This window comes from Chiloscyllium punctatum, chromosome 19, assembly GCF_047496795.1.
Source record: "Chiloscyllium punctatum isolate Juve2018m chromosome 19, sChiPun1.3, whole genome shotgun sequence".
NCBI classification, from domain to species: Eukaryota; Metazoa; Chordata; class Chondrichthyes; order Orectolobiformes; family Hemiscylliidae; genus Chiloscyllium; species Chiloscyllium punctatum.
Window position 1 is genome coordinate 44,786,476 of NC_092757.1, and position 10,517 is coordinate 44,796,992.

The following is a 10,517-nucleotide window of genomic DNA, read 5'->3' on the forward strand; positions in this document are numbered from 1 at the left end:
AGCCTACTGCACCTGGTATTCCCAGGCGGTCTCCCATCCAAGTACTAACCAGGCCTGAGTCTGCTTAGTTTCCGAGATCAGACGAGATCGGGCGTTTTCAGACTAGTATGGCCATAGGCACAGACTGCTTCCATTTCTGCTTCCTTAAAGGCACACACTGCTGCATTTACAACAACATTTTGCCATTCAATCGTACTGCACAAAAACATTTCTTTTTCCTTTGCCTTTCTATTCTCCCATCTCCATCTTCAGTTCCTCTACTTCACCCTAGACACACACACACACACACGTTTATTACACAACAGGATCAACTCTTTCACACTCACTCCACTCCATTTCATTCCATGCCCATCCAAACTGCTTCACAAATAAACTCCTTTCCAAATTATAACCACAGCAACAGATCTCTTTTGAGTTTCTCAACTAGTTCTTTTTCCTCATCATCCCAATTTAGACATTTTGGTTCCCCCTCTAATAGTTTGAGATATAATTTCTTCGTCTTCTGTGCATAGGGATCAATCCACAATCTGCAATAACCCGTTAGACCCAAACATTTGCGTAACTCCCGTTTAGTGCTGGGCAGTGACATCCCCACTATTCCCTCTATCCGTTCTGGGCTTATCTTTCCCTTTCCATCACTAACTAAATGTCCCAAGTATTTCACTTCTCGCTCCACATATTGTAGTTTGTTTTTTGATAATCGCAGTCCCTGCTGACCCAGGAAATTCAATAATTTGTTTGTGGCTTCTACTACTCTCTCTCTTCTTTTTCCTGTTACTAAGAGGTCGTCTACATACTGCAACAGGGTGGTCCCCTTGGGGCTGCTAAATTTCTCCAATATTTGTTCTAACATCTGTCCAAATAAATTCGGGGATTCTGTAAACCCCTGGGGGAGCACAGTACACCGGTATTGCTGTTTCTGTCCTGTCTTAGGGTCTTCCCACTCAAAGGCAAACATATTCCTACCTTCCTCTGCCAAGGGACAAGCCCAACCATTTGTGATCATGAGGGATCTCACTTAATAACGTATAGGGGTTTGGTACCACTGGGTGCCTGATCTGTACTATGCGATTTAATGTTCTCAAATCCTGCCCCAATCGATAAGTTCCATCGGATTTCCGCACTGGTAGGATTGGGGTATTATAGGGAGACATACATGGCTCCAACAGTCCATCTCTAATCAATCCTTCAATTACTGGCTGCAGTCCTCGTTTACCTTCTGTGGAAATGGGATATTGTCGCTCACAGACAACGTCCCCTTTTCCTTTTTTAAAAATTTACTTCAAGGGGAGGGATCTGTAGTTTTCCACAATTCCCTTCTCTAGCTCATACAATAGGGTCTATCTCTCTCTCCACATCCTTTGTCAACATTGCCTTTTGTACAACTAATTCTTTTTCCCGAATTCCAATCCCCAGTTCTAAGAGGATAATTAAGTCTCTCCCTAATAAGTTACTTCCTATATCAGGGATATACAACAATTCCCCTTTGACCCTATCCTTAGGACCTTCTATCATCATAGGTTCAACTACTGGAACAGTAAACCCCTCCCCTTTAACCCCCGAAACAGTAATTGACCGTGTTGACATTCCTACTTTCTTTGGTTTAAAATTCAGCGATGACCGTGCTGCCCCCGTATCTACTAGGAAGACTACCTCTTCCCTACAGGGTCCCACCTTCAGGTTTATCAAGGGTTCCTGGTAGGCCCCCCCGAGGGCAGGAACCCCTGACACCCCTATTCTTCATCAAAATTCATAAGCGGAATTGCCCTCTCTTCCCTTTTCAGAGCAGGACATTCCTGCTTAAAGTGCCCTATCCTTCCGCAATAATAGCATCCTGCCTGTGGAGACCTCCAGCTCTGCCCCTGTCACTCGAACCCTCTATCAAACGCTCCCCCTTGTCCTCTCTGTCCGACATGCTGCCACCCACCGCTCCGGTTGGTCACTATCGGTTCCATTGTTTTCGTAACTACCTCATCAACCGCAGCTACCATCATTTTCACCTTCTGTTTCTGTCTCTCATCCTCTCTCTTTACAAACACTTTCTGTGCCTCTCTTAACAATTCATCTAATGGCTTTTCACTCCACCCTTCTATCTTCTGTATCTTTCTCTGTATGTCTGGCCATTCCTTTGTCACAAAATGTACTTTCAAAAGACCCTGTGCCACTGGGTCCTCAGGGTTCATTCCAGAATATTTCCGCATTGAGTCTCTTAATCTTTGCAAGAAAGCTGAGGGAGTCTCACCTTTCTCCTGTCTAACTTCAAAGGCTTCAGTCAAATTCTGTGACTTCGGAACTACCTCTCTTATTCCATTTAGAACCAGGTCTTTCAATTCCCTCATTTTTCCTCTATGCTCTGTATTTTGATTTTCCCACTGGGGGTCTCTGAGGGGAAACTTCACCTCTCCCTGTCCAGCATCCCCATCTCCAATGGGGTGTTCCCTGTCCCATATTTTAATGGCTGCTCCCCATACAAGTCCCCTTTCTTCCCCAGTAAATAGTATATTCAAAATAGACATTAACCCAGCCCAGGTATACAGACTGGGCCCCAAAAATTGATCAATTTGTTCAGACAACCCTATCGGATCCTCAACCAGGACCTTCATTTCTTTTTTAAATGTTCTGACCTCCCCACTGCTGAGGGGGACACTTACAAACCCAATCTCTTTGTCCCCTATTGGTACCTCCCGAAGGGGATAAGTCATTACGTTCTTCCCCTTTTTCTTTTTTAAAGAAATATTGCAGTATTTCTAGCTCCCCATAACTTCAAACACCAATTCATCAATTCATGCTTGACTAACTTTAAAGCCTGTTCCAAACTTGTAAATATATTTATATATTTACGTTCATTTATTCAGTATTTAATATTCAAAATGTAAAATGCATACAGTTCTCAATTTTGAAATCCACTGTACTCACCCAGTTTTAGTCCCTTAATTTAAATCCAAAATTAGTTTTCTTAAGTAGTGCTGACCAATCATTGCTCAATTACAATACTATAGGTCGTGAAATAATCAGAGCTGCCTTAAAAGAATTTGTCTATTCAAGTTTAACAAAAACCTCTAATGCATGAACAATGGCCGAATCCAAGGTCACAGATATTAACCATAGAATTTTGTTTTTACTACAATCTAATGTTGAACTGAAACTTCAACTGTCCTCCATAAATCGCTTTCATGTAAAGATAAAAGAGATTAGTTAGAAACTGATAGTAAGGCAGCTATGACCTGTGAGAAGAACAGGAGTTATCATTCTTTTTTTTTCATAATCTCTATAGAATCCTTCACCTTTAAAGAAATCATGTTAAGTTTCCATAATAAAAATCAGATTCAAAACAGTCCCGGAACTCAAGCTCCAGGGAATAAAACGCAAACATTCAATCACCAACAAACAAATGTGCATTCAAACCAAATCACAAAGGGTTAAACTTTCTACCAGCTGTACAGCTCTTTTCATTCTCTCTCTCTCTCTCTCACTCATTGACAAATAAATTCAGATATTTACAAACCCAGTCTTTGTCCGACCTGTATTTTGTCCAGAAGAGGCGGGACGAAGAATGGATTCCTTAGTCCATACGAAGCAACAATATTTAATCATCTTTTTCCCCTGTACAAGTATTATTTTGCCAATTCCACAACATCCTCCCCAAAGGACTTTCTGGAGGTACGTTGGAAGGGACCCCGCCTCCATTTCCATTGCTTTTTCCTTCTTTTGTTTTCCCGGAGGCTTTTCCCTACCCACGGCACAACCCATATTGAGTTCCTTCGTTAGTCCCTTATTAACTACTAAAACTCAATCCCGCCCACCAAGGCAATACTTAAAAGTCAGGTTTCTTACCTTGGTCTGTGCACAGAGTTGCCTGGCCCCTTGTCGCCGTATTCTCTATCGAACGCCTATCCCTGTCTGATTCAGATGTCTCTCTTGTGGGATTCGTACCAGTCTGCCAAGGGAGCAGACCAAACCAGGACACGAGACCGCTCCTCAATGGGGAACGGGATGCGTCTTCCCGGTGTCCAAGGCCAGCCACTCCCCCCGGTGATGGAAGAAAATCCCGGACAGCCCCCAATTGTGAGAAACAAAGCTCACACACCTCAATAATTGCAGTCCGAGACAAAATCTGAATCAGCAGTGTCCTTTATTTTACACTTGCAAATGGGTGAGATGTCCAGTGCCTATAAGATAGAGGACACACACCCAGTTCAATTCATACATAATATTTATATGATTTGATGTCTTTTGTTTTACATTGCTCCTCCCCTGCTTACATCTTCCACTTCCCTAAGACCGGCCCCCATTACCCCTGTTTATCTCTTGCCTTATCTGGCCTTGTCTGTGACAAAATGCTTATTCCTGGCCTCACAAGGCTGTTTGACCTCATCCTGCTGTAGGTCATTGTTAGGCATATTCTTTCTTCATCATTATCTACCCCCTTCATCTGTGCCTTTCCCGAGGCCGTTCTGATCCCTATGACCCTTTTAATTGGGGTTTGTTCCTGTGCTTTTGTAAAAGTGGGAAGCAGATGTTTATACCTACTGTTTGTACATGCGTATCTAGCTTAACTTCATCCCCTCACAACATCTTCTCTATTTGCCTGTAATGTCTACCATTGTTTTACTGGCACATCTCATTCTGACAAACAATTTTAGCTAATACAAAAACAATTATATATTTACTCCACATCGTTTCCATTCTTGTTGACTCAGCTTGTGGCAAAAACAATTACACGCTGGTGTGAGTTCATTTTACTTTGTAAGATGGAATTGCAGAAGTAACATTAATTTACCTATATCCCACAGGGGCTACTCCTCTTTCCAAATCCCACCTTACTATTGTTAATAGTCTGCACTCTGGAAACGTTATTTCTCTACCTTGGTCAACTTGTAACTAAGGCACAGCGATGTCAATTAGATCGAACCATTCATCACCATTTGTGCCATTATTAGGCCGATCTGTTTGTGAAGGCTTCGGCTGTTAGAGAATAAGCCTTGATTTTTGTACCTGGCATTTTAAATACTCACTCTTTACACTTATCTTATTATTTGCTGCTGATGTGTAATAATCATCATTACAAGGATTGAACTTGCTGTGTTTGCTGACCCATTCTTCCTGCCTTAACCATATCGATCCACCGTTGTATGAACCCGACCGGTGAGTGCAGATATTGTAAAACACCCTTCACCTGACAAGCCCTCACCACAACGTTGTTGCTTTCAGACCCTATCCACACCACTAGTTAGACGATTGTTAGAAAACAGGGGAACGCTGACATCGATCAGGGAAGTGTGATCATCGAAAGTGAGGCATCACTTAATAAAAACCACGGTTTGTGCTCTTCAATAAAATACTTGCTGCTTTGGTGTTCCTGGTGCGTTTGCTCCAATCTCAAGCAGTAATGATGTGTTTGTGTATTGGGGGAAGAAGCTGAACAATGAAATTGGGCAAGAAAAAGTGAGACAGAGAGACGAAGCGAGTAGTTAAAAGGACGTTGTTTGATGAATGGGAGTGTGAGAGTGCGAAGCTGTGAGCAACCTCTGGTGGCTGCAAAAGCCTACTGCACCTGGTATTCCCAGGCGGTCTCCCATCCAAGTACTAACCAGGCCTGAGTCTGCTTAGCTTCCGAGATCAGACGAGATCGGGCGTTTTCAGACTAGTATGGCCGTAGGCACAGACTGCTTCCATTTCTGCTTCCTTAAAGGCGCACACTGCTGCATTTACAACAACATTTTGCCATTCAATCATACTGCACAAAAACATTTCTTTTTCCTTTGCCTTTCTATTCTCCCATCTCCATCTTCAGTTCCTCTACTTCACCCTAGACACACACACACACACACACACACACACGTTTATTACACAACAGGATCAACTCTTTCACACTCACTCCACTCCATTTCATTACATGCCCATCCAAACTGCTTCACAAATAAACTCCTTTCCAAATTATAACCACAGCAACATACACACACCACAACGCTGTTTAGCCCCTACAACCTCTGCCTCCATTCAAACATCATGGCTCAGCTCTTGCCCAACTTCATATACAAGCCTCTGGCCCTTCGTACTGTGAGAAACAAAGCTCACACACCTTAATAATTGCAGTCCGAGACAAAATCTGAATCAGCAGTGTCCTTTATTTTGCACTTGCAAGTGGGTGAGATGTCCACTGCCTATAAGGTAGAGGACATACACACCAAGTTCAATTCATATAAATATTATGTATGATTTGATGTCTTTTGTTTTACATTGCTCCTCCCCTGCTTACATCTTCCACTTCCCTAAGACCGGCCCCCATTACCCCTGTGTATCTCTTGCCTTATCCGGCCTTGTCTGTGACAAAATGCTTATTCCTGGCCTCACAAGCCTGTTTGACTTCATCCTGCTGTAAGTCATTGTTAGGCATATTCTTTCTTCATCATTATCTACCCCCTTCATCTGTGCCTTTCCTGAGGCCATTCTGATCCCTATGACCCTTTTAATTGAGGTTTGTTCCTGTGTTTTTGTAAAAGTGGGAAGCAGATGTTTATACCTACTGTTTGTACAAGCGTATCTAGCTTAACTTCATCCCCTCACAACATCTTATCTATTTGTCCGTAATGTTTTAATGGCACATCTCATTCTAACATACAATTTTAGCTAATACAAAAACAATTATATATTTCCTCCACATCGTTTCCATTCTTGTTGACTCAGCTCGTGGCAAAAACAATTACATGCTGGTGTGAGTTCACTTTACTTTGGAAAATGGAATTGCAGAAGTAACGTTAATTTACCTATATCCCACAATTTCCCCCTTTTCTTTTAATTACTATTTGTTATCTTCTGCATTTTTCTTTTAGGGGCACCTGTTTCATCAAGGCTGTTTCAATCAGTCTTTGGGTGAGCCCTCGTATACAGGGTATGATACAACAGCCAATGGCCACCAATACCCCGACTACTACTATCAGGGAAGGAAGGATAGAAACCACCATCCCCTTCTACCTTCCAATCCAGGACTCGAGCCATCCTGTGAGAGATGTGTCTACTCCTGGATTCTCAGCCAATTCCTCTGCTAAGGTAGTCAATCCTCTTAAAACCCGAGTAATTGAACCATCAGGTGCAGTGTTATTAGGAATAAAAGGTACAACAGCTTCCTCCTAACATCACACACACACACACACCCTTTTTCTGCTAAAACCCTATCAAGGGCCATTCTATTTTCCTATGCCATCCTACTTGTCGCATCAAGCTGGTCTGATATTCCTTTAACCGCATCTCTTGTATAATTTATAAATCGCTGTTGATTATAGAAAATGTAATTTATCCAATCTACATTTTTATTAATTGTTACCCACCAGAAGTGAGCTGATTCAAAGCCTGCTGCAATCTGGTTACGACCCTTGGATTCATCAGGTACCCCCCCTAGAGACTCCTACCGAATCGAGATAAATCCTATCATCGAAAGAAGTGTCTAACAGTAATCTCTTACCCCTTCCCTTTTTCCCTCCTATCTTCTCCTTCTCAAATGCCAGGGTAAATGGAATTGCCAATTGTACAATTGCACATATCCCTCTCCAATCTGGAGGGAGGGTGGGTCTCAATATTTTCCCTCCACAGTCCCACCACAGATCCGCTCGGGGAACCTTTAGTGCTGAGTAGTTCCCTCCCTTCTCCGTTTCGGTAACATTCTTAATCTCTGTACATAATTTCAGCTCCCCCAAATCATTCGACCGACTTGTACCTCGTCTACACACACAGGCTGTGTGATTTCCAACTGCGGCAGAAAACAGGGGGGGAGCTTTTGCATCTTTCTTCTCCAAGGGAGGGAACATCAGAGATAGGGGAGGTACAATTCCTATCATTCCATGCAGTCTCATCCTGATACAGGGCTATCATACATTTCATGCCCTTCCTGTCCCCCTTCCACCCGAGCGGAAAGGGAACCACCTGGGCCACTGGCCGACCGGAGGCACATGCAGAGCAATTGCTTTTGTTCAGACTTTTCACAGTATACTTTACCCATTCAACCCAGGCATTTGGATCCCTGTACCCAGTTTCTATTTCAATGGTCTGTTGGAAGTCCTTTACCTCTATAAATTTTACTACTTCAGGATCATCAGGAGGGGTGAAAGATTGTATCTTCTTACCCAGTAGTTCTACCTGTTTTCCCTGTCCTGCACTAATTCAAAAACAATAGCCCAAGAAATCCTTCCCATTTGCTTTCATTTCTATCCCAAACGTTTCATTTCATTGTATCTCATAGGTGCCCCCCCCCCCCAGGATTGTTTTGTGCCATTTGGTTTTCCTTATCGTTAGGTATATTGGGTTACACTTTTTATCAGGACAATCACGAGCTGGTCGGAAGGGGGCCCGGTGTACTGTGACGAGACCATTATACTAAGTACTGTCCCCAAGGCCATCCCCATAGGACTTTAGATGTATCTCAGAGCTGCGGTACTGTCTCTGATTATCTACATCCCCACAATTTACTAAGCTGCATACATCAGCGTCTATTACTTGTGGATTATCAAATTCAGGAACCGTTAATAATACATATGAAATTGATATTTGACGAAATCCCAATACTAAAAGGGCTAGCATCATAATTCTAGCAGCATTCCCATTATTCTAAACATCATGCTGAAGCACCAAAAAGACTTAATATACAATCTTACAGAAATAATCCCGCGCTGGCGTCGCCACTGTATAATTAGTTATTCAAAGTCTCTTTAGTCTGAGTTTCAGCGGGTCTTGCGTTGATTCGGCTGTCCAGACGTCTTCCTCAACTGGAGATTCCACTGGCCCTTTGATCCGAGTGTAGCGAGTCCAGCCTTTCCCCACCGTCCTTATTGCCGTTTCGGTCGTCAAAAGAGCCTGGTACGGCCCTTCCCAGTCCGGCTGCAATTTAGTCTCTGTCCATGATTTTACTAAGATTCAATCGCCCGGCTGGATGGGATGAACGGTGAATTCAAGGGGTGGAGTCTGTGCCAATAAACCCTGTTTCCTGAGGAAAGACAAAGAGGAGGACAAGCCCAGTATATACTTCTTTAAGAACAACTCTTTAGTTTCGGGAATTGGCAATTCTCCATTCGTTCCCAAGTAAGGTAATCCAAATAAGATTTCATAGGGGGATAGTCCCAAATCTTTCCTTGGGGCTGTTCGTACTCGCAAGAGAGCTATAGGTCAACATTTGGTCCAAGGGAGTCTGGTTTCTATTATCAATTTAGATAGCTGTCATTTGAGTGTTTGGTTCATTCTCTCAACCCTTCCCGATGATGGCGGGTGCCATTGAGTATGGAACTCCTAGGAAATTCCCAACCCTTTCATTACCCCCGTAACACTTTAGAGGTAAAGTGAGTTCCTTGGTCGGAATCAATATGGTTCACGAGCCCATATCGGGGAATTATGTGCTCCAATATTGTTTTAGACACTCCACTCACAGTGGTGGTAGCTAGGGGGTATGCCTCAACCCAACCAGATAGATGATCTACTATGACTAGCATATATTTTAGTCTCCCTACTCTGGGTAGTTCAGTATAATCTACTTGTATATTCTGGAAAGGTCTCAATCCTGGGTCTCTTCCTCCCGGGGTCTGTTTTCTCAAGACTTTCTTATTTACCTTTCTGCATATGATACATCCCTCACATATTTGTTTAGCAATTGTATATATTCCTTTACATCCATATTCCCTAAGAACTAAATCGCACATTGCTTGTACTCCCCAATGGCTGCCTTGATGTAGGACAGCCATAATCTCTCACATCATCATTTTGTTTAACATTCTCCTTCCATCAGGTAACCTCCAATGCCCGTCTGCTGTTTTTACAGCCCCTAAATCTCTCAATTCATTTTCTTCGCTTTCAGTAAATATAGGAGCTTCCCTAGGACTTGGGACAGTAGGTATTAGGGAATGAATCACCACTTCTTGTGGGTTCAGGGCTGCTTCGTTGGCCACTTCATCGGCTAATCCATTTCCCCTAACTTCTAGTTCATTTCCTTTCTGATGACCATTTACATGCACTACTGCTATTTCTCGGGGAAGTAATAGGGACTCCAAGACTCGTTTAATCAATTCTTCATGACTAATTCTTTCCCTCGGCTATTGATCAGCCCTCGTTCCTGCCGTATCTTGCCGAAAGTGTGCACAACACCAAATGCATATTTAGAGTCAGTGTATACTGTTCCCTCTTTATTCTCTAATGTCCTAAGGGCTCTTTCCAATGCATAGAGTTCACAAGTCTGAGCTGACCACCCATTTGGCAACCGTCCTGCCTCCACCACACCACTGTTTGTCCCGTCTACGACTGCATACCCATTATGTCTTTTCCCTTCAGTCACCCGGGATGATCCGTCTATAAAAGGTCTAGCCCCTGCATGAAGTGGAACATCTCTCAGGTCCATGCGGACCTTAGTTTGGTATTCTATAATGTCAAGGCAATCGTGCCCTGGATTCTGAGGAGAGTCTCCTTCCCCTTTCCAATGAAAGGCAGCTGGATTTAAACAATTGTCCGTGACCAACACTAGATCATCCTTTTCGATTAAT

General features: G+C 43.0%; 2 non-coding genes across 2 annotated transcripts; both read right to left on the reverse strand.

The window, feature by feature from the left end:
• On the reverse strand, nucleotides 1-119 carry LOC140491675 (5S ribosomal RNA). The gene has a single exon (XR_011963356.1). It is a non-coding gene; the product is annotated as a 5S ribosomal RNA (ribosomal RNA).
• Nucleotides 120-5,542: 5,423 nt separating this feature from the next.
• Nucleotides 5,543-5,661, reverse strand: LOC140491716 (5S ribosomal RNA). Its single transcript, XR_011963387.1, has one exon. It is a non-coding gene; the product is annotated as a 5S ribosomal RNA (ribosomal RNA).
• Nucleotides 5,662-10,517: the final 4,856 nt, after the last annotated feature.